Here is a 26,769-nt window from a genome sequence, read left to right on the forward strand (position 1 = left end):
GTCACCTGGAGGCTAAAATATGTAATTTTTAAAACGTTTTGAGACAAATTATTTATTGCAATTTAATGGCTGGACAAAGCTGTTGTAATAAAAGGATTTCCATCAGGCCAACATGAAGGAAAAGCCCCGACCGGGCATTAATCTGGATTAGCTTGGTTTAAGTGTGGCGGAGCCTCGTTCACATAAAAACCTCAGAGGCCTCAGAGTCTGCTCAGGTAATTACTTCTGAAAGTGAAGAGGTTAGATTGTGTTACTTAGCATCACAGCTGAATAAGATCGGAGGCTCGCTGGCTTGAAAATAAGGAGTCTTTCGTGCTTTGCGGATATTTCAAGGACTTTTGGAACTGGGTGATTTCTTCAGCACCTGTCCACTGAAAAGTTTTTTTTATTTCAGCTGTACTCTGAGCCGTGTGATTCATTCATACCTGGGGAACCTTGAGTGCTTTTTGGAAGGATTTTCCCAGAATCTGTTGGAAATATTAATGAAGTACTGAAGATGAGTGCAGTTAAATGTGAACTCACTGACTTACTTTCTCTGGGGTGTAGCATAGAATAAGACTGGTGTTTTTGTCATATGCTAATATACTTGTACTGCACATGTATAAGTCACTCATCCATTATTTATTTGATTCCTACATTTAAAGATTTCATGGAAGTCTAACAAGATGATTAATTTTTATTAAGAAACTATTTAAATGAATGCAATTCCTTCTTTCATCTTTATCTTTTTTTTTCCAAACATTTATTTGTTTTTTCAAAACCATTTGAACGGAAGCATAACCTTTGTCACTTTGGTAAATGGTAAATGGCCTGTATTTATATAGCGCTTTACTAGTCCCTAAGGACCCCAAAGCGCTTTACATATCCAGTCATCCACCCATTCACACACACATTCACACACTGGTGATGGCAAGCTACATTGTAGCCACAGCCACCCTGGGGCGCACTGACAGAGGCGAGGCTGCCGGACACTGGCGCCACCGGGCCCTCTGACCACCACCAGTAGGCAACGGGTGAAGTGTCTTGCCCAAGGACACAACGACAGAGACTTTCCAAGCTGGGGCTCGAACCGGCAACTTTCCGATTACAAGGCGAACGCCCAACTCTTGAGCCACGATCGCCCGCACGATCACCAAATACAACTTTGGCTGTTGTATTTGGTGTTTTGGAATATTTGTTGTCCTGGCGGGAACGTTAGGTTGACGTGTGGATATGTGGAAAAACTGCACAGTTTGAAATGTGTTGGCTGCAGCAACGTTTTCTATGACAGCAAACTCACGGTATCTGTTTTTGGTTTGTGTGAGTAGCTGGATAGTGTTGTCACATAAGTCTACCTGCAAGCAGCAGGTGAACCACTGGAATCTGCTGGCAACCAAAGCAAGGACATAACCGTGAGGGTCCTAGCAATGAATGGTCATTTCTCTTTTGCTGTACAGTAAAGTTGTTAAATTTGACAAATTGGTGGATTTGGGCTATAAAAATATATTTTCCAGGCTTATATTTAGTCTCATGAGCTTGTCTGCTCGTGGACAGCCTGCTCAATCAGCTTTTGTTCACATCTTTTCTTTGCAGACCACATTAGAGCTTCCAGTTTCTTTAGGAACCAGTTTGCCTAATCTCAAACTCCTAACTTGGTGGACTGGTTGCAAAGTCCAGTTCTTGCTTCATCAACTTACAGTTTTCAAGCAGTTCTTGCATCTAGAGACTTCACAAATCCCACAATAATATGCTACATTGATTTTTTTCTTTTTCTTTACCTGATCCTCTGGCGATGAGCTACTTTCCCCTCAGCGGAGGGTAGACTGACCTGTCCTTTTACATGGGAACTGTACCCCGACCCCCTCCTTCATTTACTGAGAACAGGAAGGATGTGATAAACTCTCATTGGGAAACAAAATCGCTCACTGTGCTCTGCTTTGTCCTGCAGCCCATTCATGACCACAGTGTTTTAATAGAGAAAAGCACCGCGTAAAAGGACGGCATCATCAGTGAACAGAGTTATTATCTTACTCACAATGGCCAGGGAGGGGTCAGGTTTCTGTATAGTTAATGGAGGTCTAGTGAAGGACCTTGTTTTCTGGCTAGAAGTGTTCTTGCTCACGCTGATGTTGTTTATTTGGGTATAGGCGAATTAGTTATAGGAAAAATCTGAATCCTAATATTGTCGGATGACTTTATATTACTATGGCTGATTCTTTTTGCCATAGACAAAGAGCACATTTAGGTCTCTATCACATTGCATTTTCACCACCTTTGTACTGCGTGAAGACGGCTCTTTGTCAAGATCCGTCTGATTTATTTTGCACGTGTTAAAATAACTCCTCACCTGCTCCCACGGACTCAAATCCTCCTGCTACATCTGGTTTTACATACAACATTACAACAGATGCTTCAGTGACCCAGTTTGCTCGTGAGGAAATTCAAAGTTCACAGATCTGTGGAGCCGGGATTATTGAAGCTATAAACAGAGCTGGGTGCTCTCAGTACAATAGGGAAGCAGGTGCTTGGCTTCTGTTTGCATTTCTACACCTTGAAGAGTCACCTATTGTTTGTTGACTCAGTGATGTCAGTCGTTCAGCAGTTTCAAATGCAAGAGATGAACTTTTCCCTGAAAATGGAAGACAAATATCTACGTCAGCTGGGTGGATTTGTTGACCTTCTACACTTTTGCATACAGAGTTTAGGTTCTATGTACATAATTGAAGTCCTTTTGCCGCCGCTGGCAGTGGTCCTGTTGTTTTGATTTTATTTTTCTCTCTCCTACCTCTGCCTCACTGACATTTTGATAGAGATTTATGATTTTATCACTACTCCAGACAGGTTAAGTGCTCAGTATCACTTTTTTTCCCTTTCATCTTGCAAAGAAGCTCTGCTTTTGTTATTGTCATCACAAAACTTGCCAGCTGCACATTGCTCCTATTAGCAGTCTGCAGCACAGGCTGAGTCTTCTCGCTGAAGCTCTCTGCTGTTCAGCTTTTTTCCTCTGGGTCGTCTGCCTTTCTTTCTCTGTCTGTGATTGATGCCTGACAGGGAAGTCGAGCGGAGGCCATACAGACTTGACTGCTCTGCTAGCTGCTATTGATTCTTTTTCACTTAAGCCATAATGAAGTATTGGTCAGCCTCGGTGGGTGTCAGCAGTGCTTAGGGAGGCAGCAGGTGAGCGTAGCCCCGAGACACTAGACTTAATTACAACTGGTCCTTGTGTGTTCAGCTTCCCTTTGAGATGCATTGATGGAATTAGTATAGCGGTGGAGGAGGACAGAGGAAGGAGGACGAAGTAGAAGTCTGCTGCAAGTAATCATGAAATAAGTTTTAATTCCCTCTCAGGAGGAACGCCAGATGTAAGAGAAGCATAAAAATAGGGCAAAGAGTCGGACGGGAAGAAAGCAAGACTGCAAAGGTCAATAATTTTTATATTCAAAGAAGAGGAAATGAGTATGTTTAATATAAAAGAGAAGAACCCATGAAGCCTTTCAGCCTCCTGTGCACCAGAAGGAGGCGGCACCAGTTTTTGAATCAAAAGCAGATACCTGTCTGGCACCAAACAGTGGCGGAGAGATAAATTTAGTGGCAGGTTTCTGAAAAAAATCCATTAAATTCTTCAAAAATGGAAATATGAGCATCTATAGTTCCATATGGAATAGTCAGACTCTGTCTGCACATGAAGAACGGGTCGTAAATCCAAAATTAGGGTTGAATTTTCAATTTCCAGCTAAATCCACTTCAGCTGTGGTGGAGAGATAAAGACGTAGGCAGAGTTTTGTTGGTGGTGACAACTGAAATTTCAGGTGGTTATAAAATTAGGGTTGTATTATGTCGTGCTCAGTTATTGTTGTAATAGTTTATAACATAAAAATAACTTGCTTTCTGGAAGCAAGAAAAAAATAGTCTGTTAAACAACAAAAAATATAAATCTGTTTTGAAATTGCCATAGAAAACTTTATAAAAATAAAGGAAAATAAAGAAAACGCTCAAATGTCTAAAGTGTGTGATTCACTGTCATTCAGTCACCATGAATGACGTGCTTGAATATGTGCTCTGCCAGTTATACAAAGAATTGTCATAGAAGTAAAAACTGTGCCACTGATGCTTATTCTGCACTGGTTAAATGGTAAATGGCCTGTATTTGTATAGCACTTTACTTAGTCCCCATGGACCCCAAAGCGCTTTCAGTCATTCACACACACAGTCACACACTGTTGATGGCAGCTACATTGTAGCCACAGTCACCCTGGGGCGCACTGACAGAGGCGAGGCTGCCGGACACTGGCGCCACCGGGCCCTCTGACCACCACCAGTAGGCAACGGGTGAAGTGTCTTGCCCAAGGACGCAACGACCGAGACTGTCCAAGCCGGGGCTCGAACCGGCAACCTTCCGATTACAAGACGAACTGCCAACTCTTGAGCCACGATGGTTACGTTTCATGACAGAAACTGTGTCATCTTATTTGGCAAAGTAATCAGTTACACCTGCCTCAAGTAGTGGGATTACAAGATCACTACACCATGGTGATGTGGTCTCCAGACACTGATTACCTTACTGTTGCTGTATACACATTCAGTTCTGAAAATGTTTTCCTTTAAATCGAGCTAACTTAAAATTAAAGCAACTGGGTTTAATCAGGTTATTTTTGTGTGGAAACTAACAGGCACATCATGCTGATACTTGGGGTTAGTGCTGAGGACAGGCAAACTGCATGGCTAAAAATGACATTTGGGGGGATTCATTGCATTGACTGGCTCTGCTACTCACACAGTTACAGTTCTCTGAAGGCTAATCTGCACACAGGTAGCATACATGTTGGGATACATACCAGAAATATCCCCAAGGCACTCATTTTACATGCACATTGGAAACATATGCTTGTAGCAAAACCTCTGCATTATTTATTGCATGCTCCCAACAACATATGCCTCCTAACTGTCGCCTCATACAATGGAAATGATTTGTTACGCCCTCATTGGGAGACCGTGGTGGTTTATGTGTAGATGTGTGTCGGCGGGATATCTTGAACCACACGTGAAAAACGATCATTAATATTCATGTTTCTTCTATTAATCATAGGGGTCTCCAAAGAGGCTGTCACATAGCGCAACACTGGCTGGTTTATCCACAAGCAAAACATGGTTCGTTTCTACTTTTATGTTTTGCACTTGGTTTAGTTTTTTTCCTCACTCTTGGATTTGTTTGGTTTAGGCACTTAAAACTACCTGGTAGGCTGAGAAAAACGCTGTGGTCTGGTTTTAAAATGTGCCCCACTGCCAAAGGGCACCGTGGACGTAGCTGACGCATGCCAGCGGCGACTTTATTTGACGCCCCAGGAATGAGAGCGGCCCAGGGTATCATAGGTGCATGGCCAATGCCTGCATGCTTGCATGATTCAAACCACAGATTCCTTTTGAAATGACGGAGTTTAAATCCCACTCTGATGTTCTTCAGGTCATTGTGGTCCGAGTGATTCAAAAACTCTCACACCTGTCGCTGTAGCTTTTGATCTTTTAGTTTTACTTGACTCTTAAACCAAGAACACCGAGTGGAAACCAGTGTGCTCCTTCAGTGTTGTGCGTGATGTCATTTCTCTTTGTCCTTATCCAAAGACATTTTGATGGAACATGGCTGCTGGACGGATAAGATTTGAGGCTCTTTATAGCGACAAAGCCAGCAGGACTCTATTCCACCTTCCTCAATCCTTAGGAAATGTTGACTTTGTGTTTGAGGCTGCCTGAGGGAGATTTAGCTCTGAGCACACTGCCCATAAATGGCCACGATACACACCGAGAGAGAGGATATAAATGGGGATGGGGTGGCGGGTTGGATAAGAGGGGGGAAAAGAGCTGGAGAGAGGAATATAAGGAGTGCAACGGGAGGGAGAAGGATTATGAAAAAGTGAGAAAGGTAAGAATGAAAGGGAGGGAACTCAGATGTAGATTTAAAAGAGACATAAATAGGAGAGGAGGGAATGCCAAAGGAAATGAAAGGGAAGAACAGAGCAAGCGAAAGGAAAAAGTGGTCCGCCGGCCAACCTAAACACAGGAAACGCCAAAGAAACTTCTTTTGAGAGCAGCCGAGATTCACTGGTGAGCTTTATCCTTGAGTGACCTGAAGGGAGGTTCTCTTTTCTGCAGCAGTTTACATTAAAGGTCTTCATGGGTCTACTGGCTTCTGGGAAAACCAGACAAGATCCAAGTTGGACTTGAGCCGCTCCGTCTCAGTCTCTTCCTCATTGATATAATGGCTATAAATGGATCCGGGCACGATCATCTCCAAACACGTGAAAGTCAAACGCATTCTTATTCCCAGACCATCAAATGCTGCCGTTTCATCAGAGGCTGACTGTGACGCAAACAAACGCATAAGGTGTCTTTTTGCCTCTTATAACTTGTTTCAGCAGCACCATAGTTCAGCGGTTAGGTCCTGGGTTTGGATCCACCATCTGGGCGGAGTTTCCACAGTTTAAAGACACGCAGTTAGTGGGGTTAGGTTAGTTAGTGATTCTAAGATGTGAATGTCAGTGTTAGTGGTGTTTTGTGTTTCTGTGTTGGCCCTGTTACAGACTGGCGACCTGTACAGGGTTACCCCGCCTCTTTCCCTATGGCAGACTCCATTGGATAATTGGAAAGGCGACAGATGCATGGACGGGATTGCTTCTTTCTTCTTTGCTCATCCTCTTCCACACCTGTGAAGACCTCTTGTTTACTTCCGTAGTGTCTTTCTGTCATCATTTATCAAATGCAGAGTTTTCCAGCTGCCTCTTATCTCACTTTTTGTTTTTCATTGTGTTAATGAAGATTAAAGTCCGCCACCAACACAAAGGCTGTTTGCAGTGCTTATGATGCAGTTTTAAGGACTTCAGGTTTATCTTGCTTTAGCCTTTTATTTTGAAAAATCATCAGAATTCATAGTCAAACTGTAAACAGTTACTCTTGCAGAGAACAGGAAGTGTTGGCCTTGATTTCAGTGGTCTGCTGGCTGTTATGCTTTCAGCTCATAGGAGTTTTATTAGTTATTCTCTATGTAGAGATAATAAGGTGTACATTCAATTTATGCTGTAAGTCTGCTGTTAATTTTGCTATTTTGTAATTTCCTTAATAAATAAGAAAATAAATAAGTGAAAAATAACAAATGTTAAAGGAGAAACAGTGAGCTCAGGTCAGATAAAGTGGTAATGGATCTTTAACAAATGGTGTCCTAGAAAGCACAGAGACTGTACATGTCTCTCTGCATGCATAATATATGGGCATTTTACAGTACTGTATACAGTAGAGTGAGTGTGTGTGTGTGTGTGTGTGCCAATAAAGATTGCATAGACTGCATTTTTGTGTATTTTTGTGCAGCGAGATGCACATTTCTGCTTGGAGACATTACTTGCACCAAGTGTATGTTTGCACATGCCAACCTGGGTGTGTGTTTGTGTGTTTGCATGTGTGTGTGTCTGGCCAGAAGGGCCCTGTCACCCTGAGCGGCGTGTGAGGTGAAGTGACAGATTTGGATCAGCAGGGAGACCGGCCGTTCAACTGTGCCACGGTTAAATAATACAGCAGCTCTAATTTATTCACCTGACTTATGGAGACAGCGAGCGTGTTTCCAGGGAGCGTTTTTCGTGTGACACAGTCTGTGTCTGAGGACTTCAAGTCAGACACCCAGCAGAGACGGCAGCCCTTCAGACAGTCTGGAGGTCAGTCAGAGAGACGACGCGCTGACTGGAACACCTTTAGCAGCACGCTGGATCCTGCCTTACTCCGAAGGTAAATCCAATAAATCATAACATTAATATCGTAACATATATCATTTTAAGGATCAGAAGGAGTTAAAAGTTGCTTCTTTGTGCTAACTATGGCTTTTATAAGCTATATCAGTGTTTGATAGAGAGAACATTAACTTGAAAGTAAAATAAGAAATTTGAAGATCCGAAATTTGAAGATTAGATTGAGAGAAATTACAGCAAACATGGATTATTTTCTAGGGCTGGAGTCGTGCAGTTGACACGGTTGATTGTTTGTATTCAGTATTAATAAGGATGAAAGCTTCATCAGTAGCCTTCTGGGATTGATTCATTACTTTTGCCCCCCCCCCCCCCCCCCCCCCAAAAAAAAAAATTGCAACTGTGGACCTTTCCAAATCTAATGGTGACTGATTCCTTAATTAATGTTTACATTTACTGAATGTAAACCTCGAGTTCCAAAGTTATTGACAACATGTGAAAGAAATCACCAGTGGGGATGGATCTAGTAAGAAAACATGGCCAAAAAGCCGAGTTTTATTGTGTCTTAACCATCAGTAACGCGTACGAGCGTAATAGAATAATCGGACTTGTTTGTGTTTGCGTGTTCAGCCAGTTTTTTCATGTTTACAGTTTAGTGCTTTGAGTGCGAACGTGTCAGGAGTGGCCATAATCTCACCAGCTGCAGCGTTTCAGTAGTAGCAGCAGCTCCACCTAGACCAAACTAGTTGTAACGCCCCCAACCTCAGAACCACCTTATTACATCCAGGTTACAATTTAATGAGGCAGAACATCCGTGGGTGGGGATTTTGTGCTCACAGCTTGAGCTGTGTTACTTAGATCACCTTGTTGTGGATTTCCCCTCTTGTTGACGTCATACAGAGCGAGAGCAGAAAAACGTATCTGAAACTGAGCTTTTGCCTCACGGGGATCACTTCTACACACACTGACGTATGTGAAATTGTATTTTATGTGAGAGAAAAGAGGAAATGTGGAGGAAATCCCCTTGCATGTGAAGCATGTGAAGATAAAAGTAAAATTTGGGATTAAAGAAGCAACATGTGACTTCATCTGTATGTGTTACAGTTCAACATGCATGTGGAGGATCTGGTTACAGTTATGATGCCTGTTATTTAAACCATTAGAGGCCAGAGAGGAGAAAAAAACAACTTCCAGACTCACTCACACTTGGTCCTTTCATGACACATTCAGGAACTGACAGCCACTGATAAGAGCACTTAAAGGTCGTGTGGGTGTGGGTGAGGGTGTGGGTGTGGGTGTGAGTGTGTGGTCCAGGCTGACTTATTTCAGCTGACACCTGATTTCACAAGTGTCAACTTCCTCAGTTGCAGTCCAGGCTTTTGAGGTCATGTTTGGTGTCACATTGGTTTACATGCACAAATAAGGTGACGTAACACCTGCTCATCCACTTCCTTAATAACCAACTACAAAACATTTAGTTGATATGATACAACAGCATGCTTAATTACATATAAGCCATCTGACAAGCTGAACGTTGTCTCAGTGATTTAAAACGGGGTGTTTTGATTGGTTTTTATTCTGGTTTGTGTTAAAGAGAAAAACAAGAGTATGTGCATCCCAGCGTTTGGTCCATTGTGTGTGGTGTGGATGGGCGTGGAGACTATCTGGCTCATATTGAGGTCAGATGGAGAAGTAGAAAAAAGGGAATAATACTCAGGAGATCAAATAAAGGATGAAAGAGACGGCAGCAGCGAGGTAGAGACAGAAGACAGAGGAGGAAGCACACAGTAGGTCAGGCTGTCAGGGAGAGGGAGAGGGAGGGAGCGAGGTAGACGGAGAAAGTGGTGAGAGGTCCCCGATGAGGAGATGAACCTGTTTCCCCAGCAGGAGGAGGGGAAGGAGTCTGTCGACGGGATTTGTTCCAGCGAGTGTTAGTGGTGTTTTAGGCAGCATGAAAGATTCATGGAGATGAAAAGGCTCGCCGGTCGTCTGGTTGGACAGTCTGATGGGGACGTTGGTGGGGGAGGAAAAGACTGGGAGGAGCTGGACTGGTGCACATCCTGCAGACTGACAGATATACAGCACGCTCAGAAAGGTACGAGTTTTAAAAGAGGCCAGAAAAAAACTTGTTGGTCTGATTACTTTGCCAAAGTTGGTCTTTGGTGTATGCTGCAGCATCGTGATGCTTCAGTGATTTAGTTTTCCCGTGAAGGATGTTTAACCTTAAAGTAACCTGCTGATGTCTAGCGATTGCAGTGCACAGTTGTTTTGAATGTAGCCTGGTGTGTGTTTTATCACTAGTGGCACCGAAGAGCTGTGGTTTTTCTTTGGTAGTGCTCGGCTAGCGTGCACACGGACTCCCGCTGCACACAGAAGCAACTGGTTGAGGCAGTCTGTGGTCCCGTTTGCACATTTAAGCCATGCTGTGACTCTCATGAAACTTTGCAAATAAACCTTTTTCTGTCCACTTCTCTTATGTGTAATTACAACTGGGTGCAAAGGGAAACAGGATGTAGAAGAGATGATGAAGTATGATGTCTCTGCTTGTTTCCTGAAGATTCTAGTTGACCTATTGGCTCTGACTAATCTGACATTTCTGTCTGTTTCGTTAAGATTTTGTTTTCTTTGACTAGTTGAGCAGACAGTTTCTCGGTTTCTTCAAAGCTTATTGAATATGGTGCAATACAGTAATATTTCCAAAAACTAGAAGGCCATTTTAATCGAGCACTGCAAAAGATTCCTGTTCTGAATTAGAACTGCTTTAGGGTTTGGGGTCCTTTCCCCAGGAATCAAAAGCACTGTACCATCTGAAGCCTGCTGGCCACCTCTGGTTGCTAGGGAAAAATATGTACTGTATTCCCCGATTGGCTGACAAAGTCTTGCTGGAGGTTGCTGGAGTGTGTCTGGGTGAAACTGGTTGCAGAGGGGGTGGTGCACCAGAAACCTGCTTGTGATTGCTGGTTGGTTGCATTGAGGATGGTGACAAGTCTGCAAACACTCACTAACTAATCATCAAAATTCAACACGTTTCTTTAGGCAGAACTTTCCCTTTGAAGGTTTGTGTCACCTTTTTTATGAATTTCATTACTGCTGACAAGTGCAAATTATGGGCAACTACAGCAATCTGCTGGTGATCACATCAAGGTTGTCATTGAGACACCATATAGCTCGTTGCAACCATTTTCCTCTAGAGACTGCCAGCATCCTCCATCAACCAGTTGCCAGCTGATTAGGGAATGTTTATTTTTCCCGGGGGTTGACACGGGGTTGCTGACCAGCCTCTGGGCTCATGTTTCCAGGTACTCTGGCTTCCTCCCACGGTCCGAACACCGGGGTTAGGCTAACTGGTCATTCTAAATTAGGTGTGAGTGTGAATGGCTGTCTTTCTCTGTGTTAGCCCTGTGACAGATTGGCAGCCTGTCCAGAGTGTACCTCACCTCTTCTGTAGTGTAAAATCAAGTTTACATGCTTGATCTCTTTCCTCTGTCAGGGTGGGTTTTACTCCTTTTGGATTTGGTTGATACGCCTTATCCTTGCATCAACACTGAAACAATCACAGGAAAGGTTTTTGACTGAGAGTCCGTTTTCTCATTCCTAAAATAAGGAAAACAGGCACAGCTGTTCCTGGAAGTGGACGACAGAAGACTGTTTCTGCCCGTGTTTTTCAGCAGCAGCCATTAGCAGCATAGCAGAAGTTCCTCCGTCAGTCTGTCATCAGGTTCCTTTCAAAGGACCACCTGCCGAGGGAAACCACGCTGAGGGACTGCAGCCGGCTCCCATATCTGTGGGTTTACCCATCAATCTTTCAGTGAAACAGTCCATGTTGTTGTTTGTTATGACGAGCACATGACGACGAATGCAGGGAGACCCGATAGTTACTGACAGGGTCTAAAAACTCCAGGTTATTGGGGCCTGTTCTAGCAGCACTGTTAACACCTCTGGTTTTGTGTATATATAGCGCTGAAACGTCACCAATGTTTGGCTATAGCTTCAACCACTCTGCGTTATCTCTGTTGGCTTCTGTGCTGCAATGCTAATCTTGTCTGGTGTGACGGAGTGCCAGCAGCTTTAAGAGGAGGTGCAGCTCCCTGTTGAAGGAGGCATCTTCCTCTCGCAATAGCACCTTCACCTCTGGCCATCTCCTCCTCCTCCCACACAGCCTGCTGGGTGTCTTATCTGGCCCAGAATAAGCAGCTGTTGCCCTTTAGCTTTAAAACAGATAAGCTAGGCTAACAGTTTGATTTGAAGCATCAGCATCACAGTAAGGTCACGAGACATTCCTGGGCTCTAGATAAGCCTCTGGCCAGATTTAAGATCAAAACTTAATTAAAGATTATTTTAAAAAGCCCTTTTTTATATAGTCTTTTACAAGGAAAGAAAGAAAGAAAGGGCATGCTAGGCTACATGCTAACATGCAGTTATACTGTGTCATACATGCTAGCTCTGAATATCTGTTCTTGCCTTGAAGATTAATTGAATTTTTTTTTGTTCCATGTGTAATTTGATTAATTGTTAGTTTATTCCATTATATTTACATGTTAAAACTTTGTGTAATAACTTAAATTATTCCACTAGAATCTCTGTTTTACTCCACATTCATGATCTTATCAGCAAATTCAATTATTTTTATATAAAAAAACCTTCTTTGTCTTCCCATCAGTTTAAATGGACAAAGCTGTGAATAATAGTTATCCAAACCAAAATCTGGCGAAGGTCAAAACTATTAATTTTTTAACTTTATTTTTCCCTAACCCTCCTATTTTTCATTAAGATCTTTGGCTTACAATATAAAGCACCCTGAGGCAACTCTTGCTGTGAACTGGGGCTGCATAAACTAAATTGAATCAAATCGAACATGGTTAAGGCCGAAACTGAAGCATATCAGATACCAAACTGGCATGCTAACAAAGCTATCATTCCTGCGGTGGGGTTCAACCTTCAGGTGGTTTTCTCAGCGCGGCTGCCAGCAGCTGACCTTCTTCCGTAAATTGATTTTCTGTTCCACTTCATTCCTTTGCGAAGGCGAATGGCTTCGGATAGACAGATTCGGCCAACCCTGCGTCCCTGACCCGCCTGCCGTCACAGTCATCATAATGCATCAGGTCTGTCTTCTGCTTTTGCTGCGTCATGCTGCTGCAGCTGAAGGAGGGAAAAGGTCAAGGATGCAGAATTAATTTTACAGTTAATCAACTCCAGTTCGCAGCACTGATGTTTACACTAGCAGGAAAGTTGAGCCACCAGTTCTGGGTGAAAAAACACTGAAGCAGTGGAGTTTGATGTTTATGTGTTATTCAAGCCAGTATTGTAAAATGAGTGATGATTGGCATTTTAAAGCAGAAATACTTCAATATTTTCTGATGGTTATTCGACTATTCTGCGTTCTGTCAGCCTGGACTCTGCTAGTTAGCAGCATGATCTCCTTCAGCCACTGTCTGGGATAAAGGCCTGCATGTTACCAGACAGGGCTGCTGTGATTTAACATTCATGCAAGGTCCAGGTTTTTGCTCTTTTTACTGACGAGACTTAATTTCCTTTGTTGTTTATCCAGACAATCATAACAGGAAAAACTGGGAAACATCCATAAATGTTCTCAGAATTTTGACATGACACTTAGTGACTCACTGGAGTTCATTTCATTTGTCTAACGGGTTTTCTTCAAGTATATTTCATGTGCTTCACAGTGTTCGAGTTGTTCCTCTAACTTTGCACTCAGAGCTTCTTCCTATTACAGAATTATGAGACATTTTACAAGACTCGTCCTGACTTTTGATAGAGCGGCGCTGCCAAGGTGGCGTCCTCAACGAACGAGCTCCTAATCGTGTAACGTTTAAACCAGAGAGTGTAATTAGAGATGATGAGGACGAGCGAAAGGTAGCTCGGTTGTTAAGCTGGAAGGGCAGATGAGGACTCTGGATGGAGCCTGAGAGCGCGTGTTCTTTTTATTCCTGCAGAGTTTTCAATCACTGGAGAATCTCAGTCCGACTTCTCATTAAATCCTTTCGAAAAAGTTTAGTTTTCAGTGTTTCTGAATCAAAGGGACCCACTGACCAGTGGGTCCCTTTGATTCAGAAACACTGAAAACTAAACTTATATAAAAATATATAAGTAAATAGATAAATGTATGTGCTATAGATGAGGTTCACTGAAAAAGTAAAAAATGTAGTTCAATTCCAGATGTTTGTTATACTCACCATTTTTTTTTATCTTCTATTAAATTTACTTGTGCATTCAGGCTACAGGCATAATTTTGGATTGCACATGTAGAGCAGCAGCATTAAAGCGAGTAAACCTGCTTCTTCTTCCTCTTTTATGCTCATAACTCTTAAACTCTGAGGTATCATCTTCGAACAGCCACATCTGTTCCCGTGTTTTAGGGCCAAAGGGATTTGTTGGAGTGTAATGGATAGATGTAACACAATACAGGGATTATAGTGGCACAGTGTTTTCTTTACCTTAGATTGCTTCTCTCCCTTTGAGCCCTGAAACAAACACCAGCTGGAGCTGGTGATGGAGCTGAACACTGATTCACCTTTGCCGGGTCCCTTTAGGACCTCTCGATTTCTGGCTTTGCGAGGCAGAGGCTGCTACCGCCTTTATTATGAACCCAAACTGTTTTTTTATGACGCATAATACTCATTGCTGCACAATAAATGGTTAATATATCTTGGGGGGGAAAAGTGCATACCAGATTGATATCAAATCTGGTCTGATTTAATCCAAGATATTATTTCCTTGTTGTGACATTTCCCTCACGTAGAAGCTTGGAAATCACTCTATAAATCAGTATAACAGGAAACTTCCTGTGCAGAGTTATTTCTTCAATAAAACCCAAACAAATTTCTTAATAAAACTCATGCAGTGCTGCAAAATACAATTTTCACCTGAGGGAGCGTGCACACTTTAATATCTTTTCTAGTAAATGTGAAATTTTCAATGAGGCTGGGTCACGGGCGGTCACCCGAGGTATTTACTAACTTATCTGCTCTGTGGTAGCATGTGTACCACGATGAGTTGCCTGGTAATATGTCTTATTTAAATCAAGTAGAAGAGAAGCGCAATAGACAATATTAAGAGTGCAGTCTGTGGTAAAACGTGTGCACATGTAGTGCAAGTGTGTACGGTGTCTTGCTAAAGGCATGCAAACGCTCAAATGATGCAAGTTTTCCCATGCCTTCCATTTTCTGCACCAGCTCACACACGTTCTTCCTCGTAATACATATCCCAGTGCACGGTTTTACTGCTCGCTGTGAGGCTGCGGATCAGTTATGCTGCTGATGAAGTGGTGAGATAGCGAGGGGAAGTTGTTTTTTTCTTCCTTTCTTTTTTTATTTGCACAGTGATGGACTGTTTCTCAGGATGAGCTTGACTGGGATCCCCCTGTCTCAGCTGGGCTAGCCTGCTAAATGGAGTGTGTGTGTGTGTGTGCTGGGGTAGCATGCATGACCCGTTTACATGTTCAGGTGCTCTACCCAGTGTCTTTGTGCATCTGCATCATTAGTACGTCTTAAATTGGTCATTTAACGTTGCGACGCTCCACAGGAGGCAAAAGCGAAACAAACTGGAGGATCTCAAAGTGCACGTGAGCTGCGGTGTCTTGGTTGTAAATCTTTATGCCCCCGTCACCTTTCCTGCCTTCCAGTGTGGACTTTTCCCTACGGGATCGTTATCTGTCTGAATCAATTGTTACAGCAGTTGGTGTGCTCAGACACACGTGTGACAATAAGGCTTCTGAGAAAATGTGACACTCTTGACTTTATAACAATTGTCAATTTTTATATATATAAATTTTTTTGTTTTAATATATATAATATACATTCCCCCCCCCATGTTGTATCAAAACCTTAATCACATATTTATCATTTCTAACCACATCATTTTGCACCATGAAGCAGGGATTTGAATATAAAGGCTTCTGTCAGTTACATTTCATTTTGTTGTTGAATCCAGATGACCCGTTGGTGAGGAGTGCAGACATCGTGTTGGCTCACAGGAGATATTCTTTGCAAACAGGCTGCTGATGCTCACGAGCTACAGCAGATTATCCACTTACTAGACTGGTGCATTTTCAAAGTGCCCTTGAATATGGTACAGAAAGCCAAATTGCCACCAATGCATCCATCGCTGGAGTATTTGTGCGTGATAGACGAGGCTCTTAAAAGCGCATGAAATCAAGTGATGCAGGAATGTTTCTCATACTGTCAGTACTAGTACTAGGAAAGCACTACTTTATCATTTATGCACATAGTGAAATCGCACACCTCAGCTCATGCAGCCAGTGCTTACCTGAGGTTTCACTGTAGGTGAAGTTTAAGCTGGAGCTGTGCACTCAGGTCGTCACAGGGTAAATAATTCATGCTGAAGCAAAAACGTTTCTTTTTTAATGACACTTTGTAATAAGCCGCTGTGTGTGTTTGCTTTTGTATCCAGCTGTAACACGCCTCTTTGACCGCACGCTGTTTTAATGGGGACTTTATGGACTCGCGGCTTCCTGTCAACTCTGTCGGAAAACTTTGCAGTTGCCTCAAACTTCTTTGAGCTGGCAGCGCCGCATAAAAGGCTCAACGACATCATTCAGTGTGAAGAACGATATGAGAAGCAGTGTTTGCTTTATTTTAAAATTTGTTTTGCTGCATTTTTTCACTCCAACAGTCGACCCACGTTTGTGCTCAGTAGCTTAATTGTCATTTAATGAAGTCGAGAATGAGTTGAGTCTGCAGCAGTTGAGTTGAGGTGAATAAATGAGCTTCCTGGAGGTTAATAAGCTGTGTTTTTCTTTAAGTTGGGCTATAGAGGTCTGCACACGTTACTGTTGTTATTGGTGCCCATTTATAAGGGATTATTGGAAGAGCAATGAGCAGCACACAGCATTCAACATTCAGCTTTTTTGTTTTTACCATTATAAGGAGGTTATCTATCATGAAGCACTGTGTGTAGGCTGGTCGTACTTGTCTTTTTGAACGTATTTGTTCACAAAATGTAAGTTTAAGTAGTTAAACACATGATTTTAGAGACAGAGAATATCAAGAGTGCAGTACTGGTGTATAAATGCGATGGGATGATAGAAAGGAGTAGATGAACGGTGCTGGGTGGGTCATTGCAGATTCCACAGCAGCCTAACTCAAGCTGTCCTTAGTTAGCAGCATAACAAAGAGACATCAAATTAATTGTAGTGGCTTTCTGATGATCCCAGGCTGGGAGCTGGTTCCACAGGAGGCCGATTTCTACTTTACAAACTCTGGGAAACACAAGCAAAGTCATACTGCAAGTATAAAATTACAAACCGCTAACAAAGCGATGTCTTAAGTTTTACTTGAAGGCCAGAGACATTCCTGAGTTAACAGAGGGGCAGAAATCTGATAAGGGAGAAAGAAAAGGGACCATTGTGATAAATCCACCCGTAATAACAACCTGCCAACTCACAAGCAGGTTCCATTTCTCTGAAAGTGTGTTTGAGAAAATGTTCAGGCCGTTCTAAAATAGCTGGTAGTTGATTTTAATTTGATGCTCAGAGGCCTGTTGTTACAGTCTGAACCGCAGGATGTTAAAATAAAGATTTTATGCTTCTGTGTAAAATGAGAGGCCGCTCTGTTGCTACAGTCTGTCTCCCTGTGGGATTATGGGAAGTGTAGGCCTATTGTTAAAGCTGTTCAACTAGTATTTATCTTGTGACAGCGAGGAGGACTGAGGTCAGTGTGTGTGTGTTTCTCAGTTTTCCTTCCTCCAGGCTCACGCTGTATGTGAGTGCCTCTTTCTTCATGTTAACATATCATCACTGTGTGTGTGTGTCAGTGGTTTCTGTCTCATCAGGATGTCTGTGTCCTGACTGGTTCGCCTTCTCAGTTCCCCTCTGCCTCTTTCCCCCCACATCCTGTTTTACACACATGGACACACAAACACACACCTGGCTCCTCGTTCATCTGAAGCTGAAAGCACCGACACTGCTGAGGCTTTTAAAAACATCACTCGCATACAGTAATCACTGATTACACCAGAATACAGCTTGTTGTTATTTTTAGTGATGACAGTTTGAGAATCCCTGACAGAAGGCTACAGCAGACTAAAGGAAGAGTGGAGTAACTGGAAAAAATGTACTCGCTGATATGATGAGCTGAAGAAACAAGAGAAACGAGGGGCTGCATAAAAAGGAGACAGACAAATGAAAGTTTTTAAGACAGAGATAAAAGGTCTTATAGACAGAACGAACTTTAACCCCGATCTTTATTGTACGCTGAGCTGTACCTGTGTGAAGGAGCATTTCCATCCTGAAACCTTTGTGCGCTTAAACTTAGTCAAAACTAAGTAAATGGGTATCTATGTATTTACTAAGATAATGAGTAGAGATATTGGACTGCCCTTAAATGGTTGAGACTTTTGTGCACCTCTGTTTTCCCGTTCCAGCTGTTTAGAGACAGCACAGCTACCATGTGTCTGGTTAAACACACAATTTCAGTTCAATTTTATTTATATAGCACCAAATCACAACAACAGTCGCCTCAAGGCGCTTTATATTGTACAGTAGATCGTACAATAATACAGAGAAGAGCCCAACAACCCAGCCCAATTTTTACTCTTTGAGTGTGCGTGTGTGTGTGTGTGTGGGTGGGGTGGGGTGGGGGGAGAGATATGTGTGTATTCACATCATTTATGTTAATGAGAGTGTGGGGAGTGAGTTGGAGGGTGGGGTGGGCTGCTTTTAACTATGTAAAGCACTTTGTGCTACATTTTTTGTATGAAAAGTGCTTTATAAATAAAGATTGATTGATTGATATGACCCCCTATGAGCAAGCACTTTGGCGACAGTGGGAAGGAAAAACTCCCTTTTAACAGGAAGAAACCTCTGGCAGAACCAGGCTCAGGAAGGGGCGGGGCCATCTGCTGCGACCGGTTGGGGAGAGAGAAGGAAAACGGGATAAAGACATGCTGTGGAAGAGAGACGGAGATTAATAACAGGTATGATTCAATGCAGAGAGGTCTATTAACACATAGTGAGTGAGAAAGGTGACTGGAAAGGAAAAACTCAGTGCATCATGGGAATCCCCGGCAGCCTACGTCTATTGCAGCATAACTAAGGGAGGATTCAGGGTCACCTGATCCAGCCCTAACTATATGCTTTAGCAAAAAGGAAAGTTTGAAGCCTAATCTTGAAAGTAGAGATAGTGTCTGTCTCCTGAATCCAAACTGGAAGCTGGTTCCACAGAAGAGGGGCCTGAAAACTGAAGGCTCTGCCTCCCATTCTACTTTTAAATACTCTAGGAACAACAAGTAGGCCTGCAGAGCGAGAGCGAAGTGATCAAATGGGGTAATATGATAAAAAATATATGCAGATTGATGCTGTTGCTTTTCACTTTAGGTCTCAGTCACACAGGTCTAGAGTCGCGTCAGCAACCACTTGGCAAAATCCAGCAATCGCTCATCAACTGGTTGCTGAACGTTGGTTAGCTGTCACTGGTAGAAATCAGGTACAAACAGGGTGCTAACTGCTTGTGATTGCTTTTGTGTAGCAGATCGCTGCAGTTGCATGCAGTTTGCATGGAAGTTGCTGAAATGTCTGCAAACACACACCTCTAAGTGTTAGTGAAATATTGAGAAAGTCTGCCTTCAGAGTAAAAGCTACCACTGAGCAGGGAGCTGACGACTATTTGCAGACAAACTGATGACTGTAGCAGCGACATCTGTGGCGGCAAGGCGGGCGCTGACCGGTCTTTATGGCTGTGTGACTGAGGCTGATTACCAGGTCGCTAACCTGAGGAAGTGTTGGCTGTATTCCTCTGCTTTTTGTCTTAGGTCAGCTAAACTGTAAGAGCAAAGATCTAAGCACTGAAGGCTTTGTTTCCAGGGAGTAATGCAGAACTTCTCTCCTTTTACACATGAACAAATGCCAAGTGATTATCAGAACAGTTTCTCATTTTTATCTCAGCCATCTAATCAACCAGAATATTGTTTCAGGGTAATCACGGAGCTGCTGTACACAGACTGATGAGTTTAGTAGTTTTATAGTATCCAATTATCAGTGTAGAAATGGATTTATCCATGTATAATATAGTTTGTATTTGTTCCACTTTTATAATAGTTTAAACCTGTCTGAGAGAAATGTAGCTCGCTGCTACGTGGTAAAGCTGACAGTGGTTTAAATATTTGTTAGTGGTTAAATTAATAATGTCAGCACAGTCGAGGTTGTTTGAGGAAAAAAAAACTATTCATTTCTAGGACTCAGTATTTGTGCTGCACAGTGTTACACAGGAGTAAAAGCTGAGCACACTGTGCTTCCTTCAGCTCTTCACCGAGCTGGAACAGCAGCATTCAGCCTGACATGTCAGTTGGTTTTCCAGGTAAATCTGGGCTCCAGGGGACGTGCCCCATCACAGCCGCACCAGCCCGCGTGCTAATAGGATAAACACCAGTGTCCTCTTGCAAAAGAGTCCCAGTGTTTACCCATCTCACCCAACCGTTTGGACGTTATTCAGGTAACAGTATTTGCCCAACATTCACAATCACAGAGATTGTCCTGAGGGTTTTGGATGAACAATCATCACCATTAAGACCCCAGCTAATGAGCTTTTCTTATCCTTGGTCTGGCTTTGAACAGACTTTGATGAGGACAAACGGTGAAACAGCTGCACGGCCTTCGCTTTAGGTTTTCACTGAGGCAGTAAGAGGACAGGCTGAACACAACTCGTGCTGTCTCTTCATGCAAATACTTTTGGTTTGACGAGTCGAGTCCAACAACATCCGCCCAAAATTTAAAAACAATAATAATAATTATTATTGCAAAAGGTCCAAGGATCTGTTCCTGGACTTTTAAATTCATATTTGGACTAAATCCATACTCCTCAAGAACTCAGAACATAAAAAAAATAATGCTTTATAATGGTGACATTATCTTCAGTTCGATCAGGTTTGGCATTTCCATATAGGGCTGTGGTTTTTCATCATATTTCCTGATAAATCAGGAGACTCCGTTTATCTTTAAAACATCCCTTTGCAATCAGTAAATCTCACTCTGCGTGTCAGGCTGTGTTTGTGGGGGTTTTAGGATGTAGTGGATGCAGTGGAGTGGATTTTCAAAAAGTTTCCAGAATAAAAAGAAGGAACTAAAAATGGTAAATTACTGTTAAATCTCAAATCCCATCCTGGCCTCTGCTGTCTGCTTTTAATGTTGGTCATTGAAAGTAATCCTTTTATGTTAGGGACGAATGAGAAATGTTTATGAAATTGGCATACAGTAATTTAAAAATACTGGTTTGTGGTGTTTAAACTGTCCCTTTCATGTTTTTTCTTATTTCCTGTCCAGTTATATGCTGCTACAGCAGCTCCTGGCTTGTCTTTTTTTAAACAATCATATGTTTTTGTACGATATCATAGCGATATCTCCAATACGGCCACACCAGGAACGCTGAGTGAGCACAGGAGGCGAAATGAGCTCGAGACAGAATGAAGTGAGGGGCTGTATAAGAAAAATAAAGAATGTTTTGCTTCATGCATCATCGGCACTCAATAAGATGTTAAATTTATCTTTTTGTGCCAAGACAAACTGTCGTGATTGAAGGTTTGCTCCCCCTTTTTTTAAAATCCTGCGATTTCCAAGACTTCCAGTGTCACAAAGTTGTGAGTCAGTCCGTCCTTCAGTGCAGGTGTGAACACCTCCTGAATAGGGCTGGGCCATATTATACCGTTCACGGTAATACCGGTATAATGTTAGGCAACGATAGGAAAATGAAATATCGCGATAGAATGGGAGTAAAACGCGCATGCGCAGTGCCTTTGTTTTCATACGCACATGGCCGATTGTTGAGTGAAACAGATGAACCAGAATTGGTTTGTAAAAATGGTGCAACTTCCGTGATGTGGAACTGGTTTGGTGTTTGTCCGTCAGATACACAACAAAGCACATTTTTTTGCAGAACATGCAAGCGGCCGTTGTTATTGTCGTATTTGTCGGACTAAGATGCTCTTAAATCTGGGAGTAATCTGGGTCCTAAACTCCGTATCTTCAGGTCAAACGAACACTGCAGCATCACTGAGCGTTAAAAACTGTCTAAATTCTTTCATCTTTAATAAAACGATCAGCATTGCTGCTTTACCAGGTGTAACTATAAAGTTTAACTTCCAGGCATCCATGAAAACAAAAGTTATTACATTTAACGGAGTTAGAAGTTAGCAGGAAGCTAGCGGAAGTTAGCTCGCTAGTTTCGCTAGTTACCTAAGCATGATATTGCATGTTCTGACTGAGAGATTTCTGAAAAAAAATCAAACGTACAGCTCTGCTATCACTTCCAACATAAATGAAGACAGGAAACTAAACAGCAGTGACGTTTGTAGGGTTACTGAAGTTGGGCTAGCTGGTATATAATGATGTGCTACGTGATCGCTAGCGACACAGCTATGTTAGCATAATATAAACAGTGAAGCTGGAGGACGAACACTAACACTTTTCCACTTATAAAAGTTAACGTGAAGGTTCTTCATGGTTAGAGACAAATGCAATCGCATGGCAGGATGCTGTAAACGGACCAAGCGTCAGTCAGGAGAACAACTGAGATAATCCATCCACAATACGAGGTTAGTCATTAATATACTGCAGCAACATGGGAATAGAGCAGCTGCCAGAGAATTCAACATTAATGAATCAATGGTACAGAAGTGGAGGAAGCAAGAAGAATGAGTTTAATAAAGTTTGATTTATCTGACTGCTTTGTTTCACTTAATGTGCCTTATAATCCCGTGCACCTTATGGTCCGAAAAATGCGTACTGCACACTGCAGTTTAATGTTGCAAAGCACCTCTTTTTAACTTCAGTGGATATTATACATGGTTATGCTCAGGATATGTCAGCCCATTTCTACTGGAAATGCCTTTTGGTTAAACTTTCAGCAAGGAATTTGCATTTGCACTGTTACATTTTTATAAAGCTTTAATGTACATAAAAACCAGCTTCTTGTTTAAGTGAAAATAAATGGAAGATTGTCTTTTTGCGCTAGTAATGTTGTGGAGTTGTATTTTGTCTCGCATCAATTATATCATCGGTTATATCGTTATCGCAAATTTTCAAATATATATCGTGATAAATATTTTTGGCCATATCGCCCTGCTCTACTCCTGATTAGCAAAAAGCAAGCACACTGCAGTGTAGCATCAGCGCTTGAGCAGGAAACTGTGTCAGTGCACACTCTCAGAGCCACAAACACCACCTGTTGATCTCGCTGTGACGATGGCGACGGCTGCCTCTTGTTGTGCAGCTGGGTGTATTTGCAGCAGAGCGCCCGCTCCTCTTAGATGCGGCTCATCAGTATGCGTTGGGGTTTGGTTGACGAGTCTGGAACATGTCGCTGCGGTGAACACGTCACAAATCATGACTGCGGCGCTGTCTTCTTCTCCTTCTCGCCTCAGCTCGATCGATCGGTCCGATTTTTGCCCGTGCATGAAACGGACCGGCTGCTGTGAGCCAGGTTGTGTTACGGTGTGCGTTTCCCTCTTCCTGTCTGTTTCGTTATCTTTAGCTGCATCATTCGCTCGCCTCCCCTCAATTCAAGTGAATTCAATTCATTAGCATTCATTGCCATGAATGTTACATGACCTGAAAACAGGGCTGGGTATAAATGACTGTAGATGTACAACACACATGTTGGAGAGCCTTTCTTCTTCTTCTTTTCTTTTTACTCCTTTTTGCGTCTCCTCGTCTCTCTGTGAAGCTGTGGCTCGTGGGAGCGGCCCCGAGCGACCCTGTGGGATAAATCCATTTTAGAAACCCGAAATCCTGACAGGTAGTTTTTTTTTTTTTTCTGCATGAGAAAGTGAGAGAGAGGGTGAAAACGACGGAGGAGTGCGTGCATGTGCAAACACACATTCAGCAGGGAGCAGAGAGGGAAGCAGGCAGGAGCCTCCCAGGCATTTTACTCATGTAGAGAATGTAATGAAATCTGAGCCACTCTTCCTCCCCTCTTCTCCTCCTCCTCTTTTTCCTCACTCCCCTCATCCTCCTCCTGCTCTACAAATATGGCAGTGAGAGGACAGCAGAAAAAGGCACAAGCTTTGGTTGGTGAAGCTTGTGGTAATTGTTAACTCACTGGCTTATTGTGTCGTGTTCACAGGAGAGGCTTTATTGGTTTAGTGGGTGTGATTGATTATTCTGATTCGCTCAAAGGAAGACCTGATGATTGGTTACTGTCACATATAGTATGACATCATGTGGCAGCACATTCAACCGTGACAATATACTCGTATTGACTGTCAGTGGATCTCAGAGTGATGAGTAACATTTAGAGGCACTTTGCGTTGTTGTGATATTCAGACTTGAACTTTTTTCGGGAGCATGTGTTGCAAATTTTAGCAAATTAGGAAGCATAATTTTACTGTTCTCGTTACTCTTCAGCTTCATTCAGCAGCGATTTGTGACGCCTTAAAAGTTAGCATCCCGTCTGTGTTTTCAGAAGTTGCATTAAAGTTGTTTTCACTCTAAACGTCTTATAAATTGTTTAATTTGAGTGAGTATTACAGGCCCAAAGAGCATTGTTTGGTGGTTTAATAGAATTGTTTGCTTTTGGATGGACCCGACCCCTGTGGGAACTAATTACCCATAATAAACTATATTAAAAAAAGGAGTTTAAACCAGCTCTACCTCGACCTGCTACAGATGGGAAATGCCTGCATCTTGCTGCAGCAGCGTTAATGTGTCGTGGTTGGGGACAATTTTAGCAGGATTCTTTCTTTCACTTAAGCTTCTTCAGTTCTAAGAACAAGTGGTGGAGAGTCTCAGGTATTTAAACCTTAGTGGGAGTTTCCCCTCGAGAGGATTGTTGACCCGCTATTGATCATGTGCCTCATCACATGATCCAAGTGGTGAAACAGTGTGTGGGTCATTATCAGCAGAGGTTTCAGGTGAAACCAGACCTGCAGGATTAACGTGTTCTTTCATATTGTTTACACCAAATTCTGTGTCGTGGTCTTAGTCATGCTTTCTGTAACCCTTTTGGACCTTTCTCTGTAAACCAGGGGTCGGGAACTCCAGGCCTCGAGGACCGGTGTCCTGCAGGTTTTAGATGTGTCCTTGATCCAACACAGCTGATTTAAATGGCTAAATTACCTCCTCAACATGTCTTGAACTTCTCCAGAGGCCTGGTAATGAACTAATCCTTTGATTCAGGTGTGTTGACCCAGGGTGATATCTAAAACCTCCAGGACTCCGGCCCTCGAGGCCTGGAGTTCCCCCATCCCTGCTGTAAACCAGAGAGATGTTTGTGCGGTAGATCAGCAGTACTGCACAATCTCACACCAACAATAGGTTGTCTTGACCACGCCTCCATACCTAAATGCTTTAGGTTGCTACCATGTGATTGGCTAATTAGATATTTGCGTTAACAAGTAGTGGAAGAAGTGTTACAATGTGTCAATGAGTGTAAAGATCAGATAAAAATAAGACCATAGCAGCATTTAAAAAGGGACCTGACCTTCAAAGGTCAGATTTAAGAAAAGGGGAACTACTTCCATCCTAATCAAACTGAAATGTCCCAGTGAAACCACACCAGTAACATTGTTGATCATCACTGCGTACGTGAGAACCAAACTGTGTGTAAATCCCCAGCTCACAGATGGAGCTCCTTTGCGTTTCTAACCCCTGGAATAGAAGATGCTAACTATGTTTCAGACAGGGATTACATTTTGCTCTGTGTAACCGTTGCAACAAACCTTCCTCCGATGAGTCGGCCTGATACACTCGTCCACTCTGGACTTACAAGGATTAACAGTGTATGTCCCAAACCTCTCACTTTCCTTTAATTTCTGCCTCAGGCTCTTGGGCCCTTCCTCCTGTCTGGGCTGTGCCCCGAGCTTTACACAGTCCAACCGTCATATCAACACTTATTTCCTGTCTGTGAGGAAACCGATGTTATGATTTCTGCTGAAATTGAAAAAGGATTTGTCTTGGCTTCAGTTACTTATTAGAAACAAAAAAAGTACCTAAGGCTTGGACAGGGTCAGCTGACATGTAGGAAGTAACGGTAATGAAATCAGGGAATTAAAAACTGGTTTGAGGTCCTCGGTGATGAGTCTCTTATGGGAAGTGATGATCGGTGTCTCTGAAAGGTTGCTGGTCTGATAACTGATGCTGGCATGTGTTGCTGTAGAGTACAATAATAGATTATTGGAGGAATGCAGATAAATTAAGCAATATTAAGACTGTCCCTTTAATCGAACGACCTCTAGTTAGAATCTGCACGTGTTTACTTTGCTCTGCCAAAGCAGGAAAACGCCTCCTTACAAAAAAAATGGTTTGTCTATTCTGACGTCTCTCTTTATTAGCGTCTTGTTAGGTTTCTTCAACCATAATCACATAAACAGATACCTGTAGCTGGATGTGTGCGGAGGCTGCATTCCACCTGTCACTTTTTGAAGAGCAGCTGGAGGAGACGTTATGGGAACAACGGAGGGACGAGGAGGGATTTCTTCCCAGTGCGCTCCCCCTCTGTCAGCTCTCCTAAAACAGCATCCTTCCCCACATCAAATCATTTTGCTGGATTTTTATTATTTTCACCTTTTTTTCCCCGTCTTTCTTTTTTTTTTTTTTTTTTTTTTTTGTCTTTTAACCGAGGTGAATGAGAAGGTGGCGGACACCATGTGAGGAGGTGGGTGGTGGTTTATGGATCTTAATGGGCTCATCTAAATGTAAATGAGTACCGAGGAGTACACAGGATGTCTCTTTCTAACGGTCTGCTGCTGGGAAAGCAGAATGTTTAGAAAGAGGTAAATTGTGTTGAGTTGCAGAGTTCGTCTGAGCTCATTTTAAAGACAAGACTGAGGACGGGCACCCAGAGGTGCTGTGTGTGTCATTTTACCATCACTTACTTATGATAACATCAGTTTGGAGACATTAGAGTAAAGACACAGGATTTGTCCTAAGAGATTTTGAGCCTGTGTGTCAGATCAAGAGACTCTGAGGTTTCAGCCTGCACTGCATAAAACAGAGCGGGCACTTACTGGACGGGTTGGCAGGAGGCACACTGGCAACAGCACTAACAGCTGACCACCTGTTTTGAATAAATACTGGCTGTTAACAGCTCCATTGATCTTCTGT

The 26,769-nt window shown here is 42.7% G+C and overlaps 1 protein-coding gene across 5 annotated transcripts in view; it reads left to right on the forward strand.

Annotated features, from left to right (window-relative positions):
* LOC113009931 (disco-interacting protein 2 homolog C) overlaps window positions 1-26,769 on the forward strand; it is a 226,316-nt gene that overhangs the window by 62,023 nt on the left and 137,524 nt on the right. The window contains exon 1 of one of the 5 annotated variants that reach the window (XM_026148605.1): window positions 7,610-7,746. The exons of the other annotated variants lie outside the window; for them this stretch is intronic. The gene's annotated coding sequence lies outside the window, so the exon portion shown is untranslated. Of the gene's footprint in view, window positions 1-7,609; window positions 7,747-26,769 lie in introns of those variants that run through there. 5 annotated transcript variants of the gene reach the window in all.

Source organism: Astatotilapia calliptera, chromosome 18, assembly GCF_900246225.1.
Source record: "Astatotilapia calliptera chromosome 18, fAstCal1.2, whole genome shotgun sequence".
Classification (NCBI taxonomy): Eukaryota; Metazoa; Chordata; class Actinopteri; order Cichliformes; family Cichlidae; genus Astatotilapia; species Astatotilapia calliptera.